This window comes from Lolium perenne, chromosome 2, assembly GCF_019359855.2.
Source record: "Lolium perenne isolate Kyuss_39 chromosome 2, Kyuss_2.0, whole genome shotgun sequence".
Classification (NCBI taxonomy): domain Eukaryota; kingdom Viridiplantae; phylum Streptophyta; class Magnoliopsida; order Poales; family Poaceae; genus Lolium; species Lolium perenne.
The window spans coordinates 210,897,057-210,915,843 of record NC_067245.2 but is presented as its reverse complement, the minus strand read 5'-3'; the positions used below and the strand labels follow the sequence as shown (position 1 = coordinate 210,915,843).

Genomic DNA, 18,787 nt, shown 5'->3' with positions numbered 1-18,787 from the left:
ACATTCCTATTCATAGATACCAAAAACAGTCTTGGAAAGGCCTTGGCCAGACCGGAAGAGCCTATCCAATGGTCTTCCCAACAACTTGTTTTTTATCCATCTCCAATTTGGATTTTGCAATGTTGCCAAAAGGATTTCTTGACCTCCATTAACCCTTGCCAGAAATGTGACTCTCCATTCTTGGTAACTGCCTGGCAAAGAGTTTGCTTCTGGAGATACTTTTTCCTAAGGATTTTTTGCCAAATTCCATCTTCATTAAAGAGTTTCCATAACCATTTAGCTAATAAGGTAATATTCATTTTCTCAAGGTCTAGGACCCCTAAACCACCTTGATCTTTTGGCATACATACTGTCTGCCAGTTTACCAAGTGGTATTTATTTTTTTCCTCGGTTTCATCCCACAAGAAATTATTCCTAATCCTATCCATTTTATTTTTCACACCAACTGGTATCCTATAGAAGAGAGCATATAAAGAGGGACACTGGTCAGAGATGAGTTGATCAGGGTAACTCTTCCTCCCATTACCAACATTTTCCCTTGCCAAGGCCCTAGTTTATTCCTCATTTTTCCTTCAGTAGAGTCCCAATCAGAATTCTTCAATCTTTTGTGTTTATTGGTACTCCCAAATATTTCATTGGTAGCAAACCAGACTTACAGTGAGGATTCTCTCAAAATCCCTTTCCCTATCCGAAACTTCCCCAGACAATAAATATCACTTTTGTGAAAATTGATCTTCAGTCCTGACATCTGCTCAAACAAACATAGAATTGTTTTTAGGTTTCTAGCATGTTCAAGGTTATCTTCTAGGAGGAGGATGGTGTCATCTGCATACTGTAGAATAGCCACACCCCCTCCACAAGATTTGTACCTATACCAGTCATTAAACCCTCCTCTTGTGCTCTTTTAACAAGGACATCAAGGATATCTACAACAAGATCAAAAAGGATGGGTGAGAGTGGGTCCCCATGTCTCACTCCTTGAAATGTGGAGAAGTAGGCCCCAATCTCACAATTAACATTGACCCCCACCTTGCCACTAGTTACTATCTTCATTATCAAGTCTATCAATTTGGATGGGAATCCTTTTGCTTCCATTGATTGATGAAGAAAAGTCCATTTGACCTTGTCAAAGGCTTTCTCAAAGTCAATTTTGAGAAGCACACCAGATTTTTTCCTTTTATGTGTGCCATTCAAAATCTCATGCAATATATTTTACACCCTCCATTATGTACCTCCCTTTAATGACAGCAGTTTAATTCAAAAGTACAATCCTCCAAATTACCTGAATGAGCCTATTAACTAAGACCCTTGTTATAATTTTAAAGGATACGTTCAAGAGGCATATGGGCATGTACTTCTGAATCTTGTCTGCATCTTTCCCTTTTGGGACTAATGTAATTACTCCATAGTTCAATCTTGCAATATCCAATTCCCCTTTTTGGAAATCTTTAAGCAGACCAAAAAGGTCTTGCTTCACCAATTCCCAATTTTTCTGGTAGAATTGTGTTGAAACCATCTGGCCCAGCTGCTTTATTAGCTGCCATTTCAAATACAGTTGTTTTAAGCTCCTCCATTGTATTTGTAAAGAAGATATAATTTCATAGAACAAGACAAATGAATAAAACCTAGAAAAATAAACAATAAACTTTATGGCAGAAACATATGACCATGAACCAAAACAAAAAATCCAATCAAAAAATCAAAACACGAGGTACAGATCCAGGCCCTCCTTGCCTTATATGTGAGGAACTCGTGGAAAGGCGCTAGAGACGATGGTCGGAGGCGATCCCGGAGATACTGCGCTTGGCCGGGGGCGAGCACCTGTAGGCGCCTCACGTGGTCAGAGGCGACCTCCCGGAGGCTCCGCGCGAGGTCATCTTCGACGGGCTTGATTGTCATCGCCACGCGGGCACCAACCTCCAAGTCCAAGCACTTGATCGTGGGAGTGTTGGTGGTCCTCCCCGTGCTTGGTCATCATTGTGTGAGAGGGGTGTCGCTGGTTGGAGATCCAGGGGAGAGGGAGGCGGCAGTTGGGGATCGTGGGGAGAGGAGGGGCGATGCCCAATTAGGGTTGGATCCGTGTGGGGAGGTTATTCTCTCCACCGCATACTGTGGGTTAATCCTCTGTTTCTAAGGGTGGAAAATGCAAATGCTTCACGACCATTGACTAGGAATACTTTGCACGAATCTCAAAAAAATGTGAGGCACAGATAGTGTCGGGGTGCCTTCTGATACATCTCAAACGTATCTATAATTTCTTATGTTCCATGCTAGTTTTATTACAATACTCACATGTTTTATATACACTTTATATCATTTTGATGCATTTTCCGGCACTAACCTATTAACAAGATGCTGAAGTGCCAGTTCCTGTTTTCTGCTGTTTTTGGTTTCAGAAATCCTATACAGGAAATATTCTTGGAATTGGACGAAACAAAAGCCCACGGTCTTATTTTTTTCCACGGAGCCTTCCAAAAGTCCAAAGAGGAGACGAAGAGGGGCGTCGAGGCGGCCACACCCTAGGGGGGCGCGGCCCCACCCCTAGCCGTGCCGCCCTATGGGGTGGGCCCCTCGAGCGTCCCCCGACTCTGCCCCTTCGCCTATATATTCTCTCCGTGGCGAAAACCCTATTACCGAGAGCCACGATACGAGAAAAGTTCCAGATACGCCGCTGCCGCCAATCCCATCTCGGGGGATTCAGGAGATCGCCTCTGGCACCCTGCCGGAGAGGGGAATCATCACCCGGAGGACTCTACATCACCATGCCCGCCTCCGGACTGATGCGTGAGTAGTTCATCCTTGGACTATGGGTCCATAGCAGTAGCTAGATGGTTGTCTTCTCCTCTTGTGCTATCATGTTTAGATCTTGTGAGCTGCCTATCATGATCAAGATTATCTATTTGTAATGCTACATGTTGTGTTTGTTGAGATCCGATGAATATGGAATACTATGTCAAGTTGATTATTGATCTATCATATATGTGTTGTTTATGATCTTGCATGCTCTCCGTTGCTAGTAGAGGCTCTGGCCAAGTTGATACTTGTAACTCCAAGAGGGAGTATTTATGCTCGATAGTGGGTTCATGCCTCCATTGAATCTGGGACAGTGACAGAAAGTTCTAAGGTTATGGATGTGCTGTTGCCACTAGGGATAAAACAACAATGCTTTGTCTAACGATATTTGTATTATTTACATTACGCGCAGTACTTAATGCAATTGTCTGTTGTTTGCAACTTAATACTGGAAGGGGTGCGGATGCTAACCCGAAGGTTGACTTTTTACGCATAGGTGCATGCTGGATAGCGGTCTATGTTCTTTGTCGTAATGCCCTAAGTAAATCTCATATTAGTCATCATGATATGTATGTGCATTGCTATGCTCTCTCTATTTGTCAATTGCCCAACTGGAATTTGTTCACCCAGCATGCTATTTATCTTATTGGAGAGACACCACTAGTGAACTGTGGACCCCGGTCTATTCTTTTACATCTGAAATACAATCTACTGCAATCATTGTTCTCTGCTGTTCTTTGCAAACAAACATCATTCTCCACACCATACGTTTAATCCTTTGTTTACAGCAAGCCGGTGAGATTGACAACCTCACTGTTAAGTTGGGGCAAAGTATTTTGATTGTGTTGTGCAGGTTCCACATTGGCGCCGGAATCCCTGGTGTTGCGCCGCACTACACTCCTTCACCAACAACCTTCACGTGGCCTTCATCTCCTACTGGTTCGATAACCTTGGTTTCTTACAGAGGGAAAACTTGTTGCTGCACGCATCACACCTTCCTCTTGGGGTTCCCAACGGACGTGTGCTTCACGCGTTATCACCTTCCAATGTCTGGGAATCCTCACTCCCCAAACCGCAGCTCAGGTGCCGCCAATCCCACCTGGTGGTGGTCCGAAGGAGGAGATATGATTTTCGCAAAATAGGATTTCCACCTACGTGCCCCCACGAACATATAGTCTGCTTATCCAAGAAGGGTGAGGTTGTGACCGACAGCCTCTACCCTCTACCTTCAAGGCATTATGTTGGGATTGGTCGAACTTTCTATGGGATGAAAACCACAATTTGACTTTAGCGGTTGGATCATGCGATTCTTTTTTCTCGATAAGGGGCGCTTTGTTACTCAAAATTAGCATCGCAAAGATACAATTCAAACGAGCTTATGCCCTGCCTTCACAGCTAGGGCTACCGCATAAAAAAATTAAGAAAACAAAAGGGAAAAATCAAGACTCATGTGTAAATATCCTACGGTGTTGGAGGACCAATCTGTAGATCACGCCGCCATCCATATGAGATAGAAATATTAACCATAGTGTTCTCTAACCATGTAGACACCTTCCTAAAGAGGTCTCGATTCTCCACATGTTATACAGACGGCCATGATTGAAGCAAACTAGTAACCTGGTAGATGACATGCATAAGATAAAAATGCTTACCATAAATTCTTTTTGTCATTTCTACATAGCCAAAGCGATCATATTATATACGACAAAAACTCCCACCCTAATATGAATTCAATAATTTTGATCGATTTCATATAACATGTTGCCAAATATATTTGAAACACTACATGGAGGATATAAGCTAGCTAGAAACTAGTTGGAGGATACAAGCTAGAAACCTACATAGAGGATTACATGTATTTTGCATAAAACACTAACTATAGGTGTAATCGGTCTTCTAGAACCAACTTACGAGAAATTGGACAAAGTACTCATGGATAATGATTTGAAATCTAAATTCCCTATCGTGTCAGCACGTGCTCTACCACGTATTGTAGGTATGTTAGTCCATGCTCCCATCTTGTTGACTACTGGATTGTCTAGACCACCGTCTCCTCATAAGTTCAAATTTGAACTCGGTTGGTTGCAACAAGATGGCTTTCTAGATATGGTTAAGAAGGTTTGGGTAAGGATGGCAATTTTACCAATGGGTACGGGTACCCGCGGGTACTGTACCCACATGGGCAGGGTATGGATACACTTTTATGCACATGGGTGGTACCCATACCATGCCCGTTAAGTCATGGGCAGGGCACGGGTATATCCTTGTACCCATGGGAATACCCATACCCTTCCCATTTATTGTTAAATTCTTACGTGACACGTCTAATTCTGTTGACTTATGAGTTAGAATATGAGAATATAATTTTTATATTATGTTAATTGTTATGTACTCAACTACCTGTTATTGAGTTGAGATAATTAATTATTTTAATCCAAATTGTTATCGATAAATGTAAAATTGTGATTGACTTGTGTACAATTTAACCTACCCATCGGGTACCCAATGGGTACAGGTACCCGCCGGGTATGGGTAAAATTTTATACCCATGGGTACGGGTATGGGTAGAAGTTTATACCCATTGACTATACGGGTATGGGTATGGTATTGCTCTACCCTACCCATACCATGCCCATTGGCATCCTTAGGTTTGGGAGATACCCGTTGCTAGTTTGAACCGAATACAGAGGTAGCATAAAATGTGTGCTTTACACAAACACCTATCTAGCGCCATACAACAGGGTTACTTAAAAAAGAGAAGTTACGACTTTCATCTATTATAGATGACCTCGAGGCATTGGCAGAAGTTTGTCCGCTAACAGCACTAGAAATTGAGAGTAAGAGCCAATCAAATGCGGATATAGCATGATTTTTGCACTAGGAACTCAAATAGTACTAGCGATCGAAAGCTCAACTTATTCTTGAAAGTGATTCGAATACGAGATACTTCCATAGTCTTGACAATGCCATACAAAGGAAAAAACTATTCGTTCCCTCGTTCAAGTGGATGGTACGATTGAGGTTCATGAGCATCTGAATTCGTATATCACGAGTTATTATATGGGTTTATTCGGTGCTCCAAGGAAGAAAACTTCTCTTTGGATGAATCTCGTACTGATGATATCCCCCAAGTGTCTGAGGTGGAAAATGGCTTACTTACTCCACCTTACACCGATGATGAAGTTAGAAAAGCGGCTTTCCTAATGGAACACAATAAGGACCCCGGTCCCGATGGCTTTCCAACTGAGTTCTACCAGTATTTCTGGGATGTCATTAAGTCTGACCTATTGTTCCTATTCGGTGACCACCATACTAGACAGTTAGAGTTTTTTCGTCTAAACTTTGGTGAAATAATTTTACTGTCTAAGATCAATAAAGCAGAAACTATCCAACAATACCGACCTATCTATTTTCTTAATGTTAGCTTTAATTTTTTACTAAAGTTGCTACGATTAGGCTGAACATTGTGGCTGATCATGTGTTGCAGCCTTCACAAACTGCTTTTATGCAAGGGCGTAAAATCCTGGATGGGGTGGTTATCCTTCATTAAACAGTTCGTGAATTGCATAAAAAACATGAATGGGGTGATTTTAAAAATTGACTTCAAAAACGCCTATGATAAGGTGAAGTCGTCTTTCCTCCAACAGACACTCAAAATGAAAGGTTTTTTTATGAATGGTGCGTGCTTTGATCCATAGTTTCGTCTCAGGAGGAAGTTTTGCCATTAAAGTCAAGGATGATGTTGGCAAGTACTTCCAGACCAAGAAGGGGCTTAGATAGGGTGATCCATTATCTCCAATGCTATTTAACATAGTGGTAGATATGCTTGCTGTTATGATTGAACACGCAAAATCCGATGGTCAAATTGAAGGTGTGATTCCTTATCTAGTTGATGGTGGACTATCTATTCTTTAGTATGCCTATGATACAATTCTTTTCATGAAACATGACCTTGAGAAGGCAAGGAACCTGATGTTGATGCATTCAATGCTTGGGCAACTAGCAAGTCTAAATATAAACTTCCATTAAAGTGAGTTGTTCTACTTCAGCGAAGCCAAGGATCATGCTAACTTGTATGTTGATTTATGCGGTTGTGGGCAACACCAGTTTCCTATTAGGTATTTGGGGATTCTGATTCATTATCGAAGACTTACCATAGCCGAATGGAAAATGGTGGAGGAACAATTAAAAATTAAATTAAGTAGTTGGAAAGGCAAATTACTCTCCCTGGGAGGAAGATTAGTGATTATCAATACATGATATCTTTCTTTCAACTTCCTAGAGGAGTCTTAAAACGATTGGATTATTTTCGGTCAGGATTCTTTTGGCAAGGGGATAATGAGAAGCGAAAATATCGTCTAGCGAAATGGAATGTGGTTTGCCGTCCCAAAGATAAGGTCTTGGTATTCAAGACCTCGAGATCAAAAACAAGGCCCTTCTAGGTAAGTGGTTATTCAAATTACTTACTGGGGAAGGAATATGGAAAACCCTCATGAGGAGAAAGTATACAGGCTCAAATGTGTTGTCTCAGGTTACCTGGAACCTGGGGACTCCCATTTTTGGGCGGGTCTTATGGCGACGAAGAAGTTCTGCTTCCCATATGGTTCTTTCTCTATTAAGGATAGATCGAAAATTAGGTTCTGGATGGATTAATAGCTAGGTAATGCCACGCTCCGTGAGTAATATCCGGCCTTTTCAATATTGTGTGACACAAGAGTGATACACTTGCTAAGGTATTCGAAACAACTCCACCGAATGTCTCGCTCCGACGAAGTCTTTTTGGACCTAGACAAGCATGAAATGACTTGTTACGGCATTTGGATTTTTTCTAGTTGTTGCAGGTGTCCGATTTTTTCGTTGGAACCTTACTGAGAGTGGTGTCTTCTCGGTGGATTCAATTGAACAATGCTTTAATCCAACATGATATTCTAGTCAATAATAATTTGAAGGTTTGGAAGATGAAGATTCTGCTAAAAAGTAAGGTTTTTGTGTGGTATCTTCGTCGTGGGGTGATTCTCACCAAAGATAACCTTGCAAAGCGCAATCAAACAGGGAAGCAAAAAAAGAATATTTTGTGTCATAAGGATAAGACTATAAAACACCTTTTCTTCCAATGTTCAATTTTCTAGATCAATATGGTCAGCCATCCAAATAGGTTCTACCTTATACCCACCTTGTTGTGTTGCGAATATTTTCGGCAACTGGCTCAACGGGGTGGATAGTAGGTTTAAGCTAGTTATTAGGGTGGGAGCGATTGTCGTTATTTGGTCACTATGACTATGTAGAAATAACAAAGTTTTAAATAGTAAATGTTCTTCCCTGTTGCAGGTCATACACCGTTGCACTACTACTCTTCATTTGTGGTCGTCTCTACAACGTGTGGAGCATCGAGACCTCTTTTTGGAGTTGTCTACACAGTTGAAGGATATGACGAGGGATATTTTATCCCAACATGGATGGCAGCGTGATTTGCGGATTGGTCCTTCTTCGCCTTAGTTGTGGTGTTTTATTTTGTTTCAACTCATATTTGTGTTATCCTCTTTAGTAGGTTTGTAATAACTATATCTTTATGGCTCTGTGCATCCTAGCTATGCAGAGGCCGGGTGTATTGCTGGTTTTTGATAAAGTGCCATTATAAAAAAAAAGTGTAATCGGTTGTACAAAAGTCTAAATCTAGGATTAAGATGCTTAACAACAAATTTGACAAACATGGCCCGCATGCAAGTGATTATGTCGCATACACGTGACATAAACTAGCCTTTGTAAAACATTTTGAAAATATAAAAAAATCCAAAAAATGAAACAATATAAACTAACACATCTGGAAAATTTTGAAATAGTTTAGATTACCTGTTAAAAATATTTATCATTTTTTGTGAGATTTAAGATGATGAAAATTTAAAAGTTTCAAGAAAATCTAAAATACTCCACGTATTGAAACAATATAAGATGAAACCTTGCAGATGTGGTCCCTAGTCATCAGATTTTCTATTAAACAACTTAGTCTTAGATTTTAGACCTCGGTGGTGCAATGGGTTACATCTAAAGTTGGTGTTTTGTATAACAAAAATATGTAAAGTGAGTAGTTTGTGCAACGGATCAATAATGAGTGGTTTGTGTGTCAACACACACTTTGTATCCCCATGCCAATTGCATTTTACAAGGTTTTCATTTGTATGGACCATAAATTATTTTTAATTTTTTCGTGGTATCTCCATTTTCATATTTTCTCATTATTATCGACTCATAATTCTGGCCGGAATAGTGCTCTATACATGGAATCCACTGAGAAATTGTCGCTCTCTTGTAGTTTCCACCAAAATTTATCTATCTCGGGCGCCAAGATATCTATAAGAGCATTCCATGCCGCTAGCCTCCGGCCGATTAAATCTCTTCTAAATGTCACGTTCGGAGAAGAGATGTCTCCAACACCGTAGCGACAGTATCGCTTTGATGACTGGCAATACTGTATAGAGCTGGATATTATTTACAGTGTGTGGTATTACCTAACAATTTATCCTCCTAGAATCTAATATCCGGCATGTCCCTACTATTAAGTGATGCGAAATGAAAAAAGATGTTTCTCCGTCGCTATTAGATCAGCCAAAAAATTGCAATAAACATTTTTGAGCTTATGTATTTTCCTTAAAAAATGTTTGCCACAACGGTGAGTACCTTGAAAATACATTTACCGAGAAGGGTTGTATTTATAACTTGAAGGTTATGAATACCTAGCCTCCATTGATCTTTGGCTCAGCAAGCCACATCTCAGTCAATATTTTATTTATTTATTACTATCTCTTTGCTAGAAGAATTTCGATCGAAAGTAATACAGTCTATGTAAAACTAAGTTGGATAATTGAAAGAAAAAATCATGTATATACAGTATCATATTACTTAGTGCCGAGTTAATTAGAACTAATCTTTCACCAGAGTTTTTCTGTTTCTTCTTTCTTCTTTGTTGGATATACACACGAGCAAATAAACTGCTTTTCGTTGTAAATTTCAAACCAATGTCTATTTTGCTCCCCCCACATGTCACTTTCTGTATCATCCGTCCGCGCATCCCATCCCATCTTCTAGGTACGGCGAGGTCTCCTCGCGACGGTAACATACAAGCATGATGTAAACTGCTACGGGCGTGCCTATAATTTGGCCGCGTCCGCCATTAGCCGTCTACCGTGGTCGGCAAGCGGCAAGCCGCTTTGCTCCGCATTCTAGCTTGGTGAGGACGTGTGGTTCTTGAACGACAATCACCAGCGATGTGGGTTGTGGCCTTGTGGGGCCGACATCTCTGACTATTATTTGTTTTTTCATGTGACATTCTTATCTCAGGTGGTTTGTTTGTCAGTTGAGGCTACATGAATCAGATTGCTGCTTGGCAGGGAGCGCTAGCCATAAAATCGACCGGTCCTTGGGGGTCATAACTCATAAGTCGGCCATTAGCTAGCATTGCTCTTGGCTACGGCCAAGCTTCTAAATATCGGTCGACATAGAGGTCGACGTTCCGCTGTAATCTGACAGTCGACACCAAGCCATCATGTCGTTTTGACTCCGGTCGATTCACATATACTAGATTTAAATGTGCGCCTTGGCGCACGACCCCGTAAAACACATTCATAGGTAGGAAAGTGATAATAAATCTTTTTAGGTTTCACGAAACATAGCAAATCACCATAAATTATAACCAGAGAAACAAACTTTTTCATTTTGCGCTAAGCATCGACTGAGACAAATTGTTTTGATGGTGCGTTCTGGGCTCTTGGTTTAGCTCGCACCAAACTGTGAACTGACTTAACCAAGGGATACATTTTCAGCAACACATATACATATATGAGTTGGGCACTACCATGACAGGCCAAAAAAAAAAAGGAATTACAACAGCAGAATTATTTGCATGGCATATGTACAGAGGCTTATGCCATTTTGGCCGAGCACAAAAAGGTACGAAAACAGATATTACAAGTGCAAGTAGCAGTGAATAACAATGAGGACGCCTTTGTGTGCTCAGGACGAATACTGCACTCAAAACGTTTTGAGGTCTGCGATCACTCTGTCAACCTAGATCATGTAAGTAGGACTTGTTTCGTATTTTCCATTGTTTCCAGGCATCCACTATCTCTGTGAAAATGATTCCAGCCAACTTATCTTGTTAAAGAATTAAGTTCAAATTTATACATACATGGCATTCAGTTCATTATAACATGATTAATAATATCAAAATGGGAAAAGAAATGCAAAAAACTAGTAAGTTATAAATCCAGAGCCACCATTCTCGTAAGAAGCCTAAGAAGAATTGGCCAATAAACACATAAGATATTGGAATATTGGTGTAAGCACATGTTGGATATATACAAGTTATCCAAATAGGCAAGATTGCTATGCATGGGATCGAAGTTAATAAGATACCAACCTATTCAATAGTACTCCTACTTCCCAAAGAAAATATGCCTGAACAATATCTTATTATTTGGCAGTATTGAACTTATATAAATTCACTTAGTTTTCCTCCTGGTACTATCTAGATCTGATTTGAAGCCAGAACTTGGGTACTACACCAGATCTACTGTGGATGGTCCAGCACTCAAGTAGCAAGAGAGCGCTCTTCGGTCTGGTAATCTCATATCTAGACTTGCACGGACAGTGGACTATTGAATGGGAAGATACAAACTGGAAACGAAGAGTTCATAGAATAGTGGAGTTTGGCTAGTTGGCTGAGTATCTTCTCAGGGAAAACAATAGCGAACTTTCTATATGCAGCTACCTAAATACATGTATTGGACAACCATATCTTTGAACAATCTCAACTGATTTAGCAACTGGACAGATGTACACAAAGCCCAGAAGCACCAAAGGCAGCGACATGCATAATGGTCAACCATTTGCATTCATACATGGATCAGTTACAAAATTTCGAAGGCATATGCATCCACCGAAACATATTTGATAGGCATGAAAATGCTATTCAAGTTTGAGGTAAAACTTCAGGTGAAAAGAAGAGAAGATTATTTCTGGTTCAGAACAATGAGACAATGACAAAAAAAAATAATGCACAGGTTACTGGATGCCTACTTTTTTTAGACAACCATTTCGTAGCAACATTTGCTATAGAACTATTATAAACATACATCCTGGGATTTTCATTCTTATAAGCTATGATGGTCCCAAAGTTGTTTTCGAAATGGAGGATGTGATGGGCCCAATAGCGTCATCCTCGCGTTTAACCAGACAAGAATGATCGATGAAAGTGATATATCACTTTGGAGAAGCTACATACCTACAAAGTGTTATCCTGGTGGAGAGGCAAGCGTGTTTCTTCAGCGTGTTCATCAGGACCATCCTGACACATAAACCTAGAACAAACCAAAATTAGTCTAACATTATTATTGTAAACCTACTTGACCAAATTACATGGTTCAGTCGATACAGAGTATTCATCTTAAGAACATCCTATGGGCAAACAGATCTGAAAACAATAGAGTTGCTAGCAAAGAGTTAACAAAATGCTTGTTCCCTTCTACCTCCTCTCCGGTTTGTAATCAAAATTCATGGATAATACAAGCAGTATAAAATCCCAAGAGCTAGTTTCTCTTGTCTCTGTCTTGGGAGCAAACACACAATTATAGCTTCATGTAAGCAAGTGGTAGCTATCGATAAGGTAAAAAAGATTAGTCTACACAAGTAGTAGTGCTCTGCCTGTGTAGCTTTCAAAGTGCAACATTTATTTTCATATGCTATATTATTAGTAGCAGAACATGTAGCATCATTTATAAATGTTGTATCTAAAATAGCGGGGGAAGCCTATCCTCGTCAAATCTCATTTTGAATGATTTGCACCAGATTTTGCAGGCACAAATGTGGAAAAATCAAGTCACTATGCATATAGAGTGCAACAGACTGGAAATATTAGTAGGGCAATTATTGGAATGTCAAGAGAAATTGCGAAACTGAAGTGATCTATCTAATAAGAGAAAAGAAGCACCCAAAGATCATACTAAAATATTATCCATTAGCTTAATATACTTAAATACATATGAACATACCCTTGACCAGATGAAACGTCATACATTTAACCTAAAGCTCCTTCAAGCTTTCCTCCGATTCTTTTCTATAAGGGATGGCGGAAACAGGTAATCATTTGATCTAGAAAAATAAATGCTGAACAATTCAAAATTCAGTAACCATGTAAGCATAAATAAAAGTAATGCAGACTAAACACAAACCAACTAACAAATTACAGGTCCCAATAAACACAAACATCAAACAGTAAATCTATCATTTTCATTTTTTAGTTTTCAAACCAGAAGAAGCTTAAATATGGGACAATGCATGTTGTGACAAACGGAGGATTGGGACAAACGGAGGATTGGGACTAAACAGCCAAGTCCCAAAGAGCAATTCTCATCCTGTGACAAACGGGGGATTGGGACTAAACAGCCAAGTCCCACACCCAACCCCTCCACTAATTGCATCATCTAAACTCCCATTTATCTTCCCATTGAATGCCAAGCACGCTGTGAAGGTTTCATGGAACCAAATTTAATAGTCAAAACTGAATATATATGTTATAGGACTCCTTTGAAAATCAGGTGTAAACTGGGTTGTGGTACTGAGGTACATCTACTACACTGATTACTACAAGCCTTGGTTGATGAAAAGCAGGGAACCAAAAAAAAGGTTCCTGAGTGCAACATTTGGTTGAGCCTGTGTGGAAAAAAGGGAGTGTAAACTTACCTGATGAGAGAGTGTAATTAGAAGGAGATACTGTAATTGCATTTATTAATAATGTTGTTTCTATTCGCAAAACCATAATTTCATGAATTATCGTCTACTTTGAGCCACCAAAAAAAGTAAGTCGTCTACAGGTATCCGGGGTCTCATTTTCCTCCTCCCTCACTCTCCCTTATCGCGCTTTCCAAAGTTCTTTATCAATGTTGCCTTTTATTCTCAAATAAAACAAATAACCTCGGTTTAACATTATTACAGCCACCAGGAAAAATAATCTACTGCCTCCGTCTATAAAATGATGTCAGAGGTTTTTCCAAAATCGGATGTATCTATATACTGAAGTGTGCCTAGATAAATCCGAATTTAGATAAACTTTTGACATCATTTTATAGACAGAGGTAGTACAACAGGAGAATGGTGAGCTGCACGGAACAAGTAGCAATGGATGTACCGCAAAATTTTAAGTGAGAGGCAATAATGAGAAGAAATCAGGAAAATAATTAAGCTCTCGGCCTAGCAACATGCATAGCATTAGTCAGCTATTTTCTTATTTCAACAAGCACACAGCAAGATGGGCGCATACTGAGCATCGAAAGTTCAAACTTCCTGAATAGGTGGTACTGTAGTTTCAGAGATGCAAAATTTAAATTATTCAGTTTAGGAATTGGTTTAGGTGACACTGTAGTTTCAGAGATGCAAAATTTAAATTATTCTTATCTCAGGTGCTCATTGGGTACCCGTCGGGCATCCGCGGAGCCAAACTGATCCCCGTCCCCGTACCTGCCAGCTACCAGGTACCCGCCCCGCCATAAACTTGGGGGGAAATGATCCCCATATAAATAAACTTGTACTAATGTCTATTTATATGGCTTGTGCTTTGGATTTTCTGGTTGCCACAAATAAAAGTTCAGAATCTTATTTCGTGTGAATTCAACTTATGTCACTGCATAAAACCTGTTTGGCCAGTGTTTGTTATCAAAACTCAAACTCAATATGACAATGCTAACTGAATTCCCCGTATAGTTACTGAAATAGAGCACACGTCCACAATTTTCAGATCAAATGTAGTGATTGCTTACTGTCACTTACAGCTGCTGCAAGATCATCTTTGAGTTGAATGGTGAGTTCCTTCTTAATAAAGGTGGGAGATGCATGAATTGCATCCGGATCTGCAATCGGCATCATGTCCATTGTTTCCCCTTGACCAGGCAAAGAATTGCTTTTGCAGCAGATTCCTGTAGCAGCTCAAATTAGCCCTTTAAAATTGAATTTTCTATCATAGATCACAACGCAGAAGTTTCAATTTGCACACAAAATCCATAGCGACATGGTATTATACCTGAGAAAGATTATTTGTAGCATGTCTCAGACAATCACCAAAAATTTGACTGTCATCTTTTTGCACAGCTCCGTTCAACCAATAATGGATCACAGATCTGGGACGAAATATAACACAAACCGCAAGGAATTCTCAAAGAAACTCAATGAAAAATAATCACAAAAAGGAGAGAGAGAACTGACGAACTCACCGAACCACTCCGTCGGTCCACATCTTGCTTGTTCGCTCCCCGTAGCCATTTAAAGAAAAAATATTACCAAGGCTACTAAACCAATACATAGGGTCACACATTTAGCACAAGGCACACCACTTAGACATCTCAGAATTCATGAGAAAAAAGTAAATAGTTTTGCAAACAAATAAACAGAATGTAGGCATGTGCATTGTGTGATTTATCTAATTCTTAGTAAGCTCTTTGGGCAGGGTTGAAGCCTGAGAAGTCATAATATAGAATTGATCTGATAACCTGCATAGCCTGGTATCATCATTTAAAAAACAGTTAAAGATTATTTTGTTAAATAATGGAAGCCTTATTTGTGCATTTGAGCATACATATCCAAAGAAATCTTGGAATATATGTAACCAAAATATATCTTGCAGCCTCCAAAATACACTACAATGATATCCAGTCATTTCCTCGCAGAGAATGGGAAAAAGAATATAACACCAGGCATGTCGGCCCCTAATCATGTTAAAATCAGTAACACCGCCACCAACTCATATCCAAAGAAATCTTGGAATATATGTAATCACATACTTGTGGGCAGTACGGACATGGCATGAGGGTGATGTCTTGATGACCCCGAGGCATGCCTAATATATTGGTAATGCACTGTTGACCAACTATATAGACAAGGTATACTCTAGAAATTATTATGACATGACCAAATCGCTCACCTCATGAAGTAATCAGAGAATGCGTACTTAGAAGCCAAACCAATGGAAGCATCCATTGTTAAAGTTAAAATATTTGAGGAGGAAACTGAAACTTGTAAGTATATGTTGCACTAATCCATCAGCAGCAGCAGTGTAGTGGCACCTACAATTGAAAAATAGTAAGGCATGTAAATTTCTATTTGGTCTTTATCGTTATAAAGAGATAATTGTGGAACTGAGACATTTGCTTTATAGGCCTACGAGCATTGTCACAACTTTTGTGTTTTACCCATAGGTTTGGCCAAAATTAAGATACAATATTTCTAGAATTATAAATCAAATAGAATAAACAAGCAACATTGTGAGATGTTAGGCCTGAATATCAACATGAGAAATGATGTGAGCAATACCTTCCCAGCTCAATTTTTTCCTATCTAATAGGTAGTAGGATGAAGAAAAATATAAGAAAAGTATCGTCATACCTCATCCATTGGCACAATCTAGCCGATCTGAGGCTGGCCACATAACCAATCAACCTGCACAAACTTTCATTATAAGAACCTAAATATTATCAGTCTTAGGACACCACACAAAAGCTATCTGAAATATGAGAACTTACAAATCAAGATGGAAATAAGGAGCTCAAATGACTAAATGAGAACTTCATTTGTTGAATAGGTTTATTTGGGCACGTAACTATCATTAGCTAGCGAGGCATTGCTACTTTGCTAGTCACATAATTGATAGGGGGATACAGTATACATGTAAGCCATTGTTTGCTGTAGCTAAATTTCAGAAAAAGTTAACTATTGATGAGAATACATTACATGGATTAATCCTACTGTGTGAAACCTTACATCTTTTAGAAAAAGTAAATTATTGAGTAGAATATTACATGGATAAATCCTTCGTACAACCATATTATCTTTTCACCAAACACCTTGTAGACACAAATTATAAAGAGCTGCACAAACATAGATGAAAAGGGTTAGATCAAAAGAGAATAATAATGAAAGAGAGAGAGGAGGAGGAGGAGGCAAATCAGTGGGGAAAATAGAACCAAGGACACGGGCAAACACATGCCCTAGCAAGAGCCAAACATGTGCTGAATCAACACCACATGACTGGCTCCACACATGCCGTCGAGGCGTCGTGGTGGGGCAGAGCCAGGCCGGCCGTTGGCCGCGGGCTGCCAGCCGGAGACGACGTCCTCGGCGGCGCGGCGCACGGCGAGGGCCGTCTAGGCGTCGTGGTGGGGCAGAGCCAGGCCGGCCGTTGGTCGCGGGCTGCCGGCGGAGACGACGTCGGCGGCGGCGCGGCGCACGGCGAGGGCCGCCGCCGCCTCCGGCAGCTCCCGCGCCACCTCAGCCGCGGCCGCCGCCTGCTCCTCCAGGCCGCGCGCGTCGCCGTCAGCCATGTCTTCTGGCGCCGACGACACGAGGTGGAGGCGGCGTTGCTGGGCGACAACGCCTGGAGGATCTGGAGCTCGAGGCGGGGGGCAGCGGGTCGGGACGGCTCCGGCCGCCACGGCACACGCAAGGGAGCGGGAGGGGAGGACACGAGCAGAGGAACGGGATTGGGGCTAGGGTTTGACGCGGATTGGAGGAGGAGACCTTTTTGTCTCACTGCGAGGGGATTTTTTGTCCGGCCAGTCTTCGTGCACCGGAAGAAATTCTAGCCACAGTGACTGACGTGCGGGGCCGGCGAAGGTGGGGCCCACATGCAGCCAGAGGCGGGTAAAAACCGGCCATTGTATGAGGACAGCTAGTGAGAGGATGCTGTCTCTTCTGCCCAGAATCAATGGACGAGATTGGCCAGATGGGAAGATCTGACGGACCAGAAGCACTGATCGCTGTGAAGCCCCCATGGGAAAAAGAATATAACACCAAAATACACTACAATGATATCCAGTCATTTCCTCGCAGAGAATGGGAAAAAGAATATAACACCAGGCATGTCGGCCCCTAATCATGTTAAAATCAGTAACACCGCCACCAACTCATATCCAAAGAAATCTTGGAATATATGTAATCACATACTTGTGGGCAGTACGGACATGGCATGAGGGTGATGTCTTGATGACCCCGAGGCATGCCTAATATATTGGTAATGCACTGTTGACCAACTATATAGACAAGGTATACTCTAGAAATTATTATGACATGACCAAATCGCTCACCTCATGAAGTAATCAGAGAATGCGTACTTAGAAGCCAAACCAATGGAAGCATCCATTGTTAAAGTTAAAATATTTGAGGAGGAAACTGAAACTTGTAAGTATATGTTGCACTAATCCATCAGCAGCAGCAGTGTAGTGGCACCTACAATTGAAAAATAGTAAGGCATGTAAATTTCTATTTGGTCTTTATCGTTATAAAGAGATAATTGTGGAACTGAGACATTTGCTTTATAGGCCTACGAGCATTGTCACAACTTTTGTGTTTTACCCATAGGTTTGGCCAAAATTAAGATACAATATTTCTAGAATTATAAATCAAATAGAATAAACAAGCAACATTGTGAGATGTTAGGCCTGAATATCAACATGAGAAATGATGTGAGCAATACCTTCCCAGCTCAATTTTTTCCTATCTAATAGGTAGTAGGATGAAGAAAAATATAAGAAAAGTATCGTCATACCTCATCCATTGGCACAATCTAGCCGATCTGAGGCTGGCCACATAACCAATCAACCTGCACAAACTTTCATTATAAGAACCTAAATATTATCAGTCTTAGGACACCACACAAAAGCTATCTGAAATATGAGAACTTACAAATCAAGATGGAAATAAGGAGCTCAAATGACTAAATGAGAACTTCATTTGTTGAATAGGTTTATTTGGGCACGTAACTATCATTAGCTAGCGAGGCATTGCTACTTTGCTAGTCACATAATTGATAGGGGGATACAGTATACATGTAAGCCATTGTTTGCTGTAGCTAAATTTCAGAAAAAGTTAACTATTGATGAGAATACATTACATGGATTAATCCTACTGTGAAACCTTACATCTTTTAGAAAAAGTAAATTATTGAGTAGAATATTAC

The 18,787-nt window shown here is 40.4% G+C and overlaps 1 long non-coding RNA gene across 1 annotated transcript; it reads right to left on the bottom strand.

Annotated features, from left to right (window-relative positions):
* Positions 1-10,664: 10,664 nt before the first annotated feature.
* Positions 10,665-12,787, bottom strand: LOC127330418 (uncharacterized). The gene is made up of 2 exons (XR_007869275.2): positions 12,071-12,787; positions 10,665-10,914 (listed from the first exon to the last, which is right to left on the bottom strand). It is a non-coding gene; the product is annotated as an uncharacterized lncRNA (long non-coding RNA).
* Positions 12,788-18,787: the final 6,000 nt, after the last annotated feature.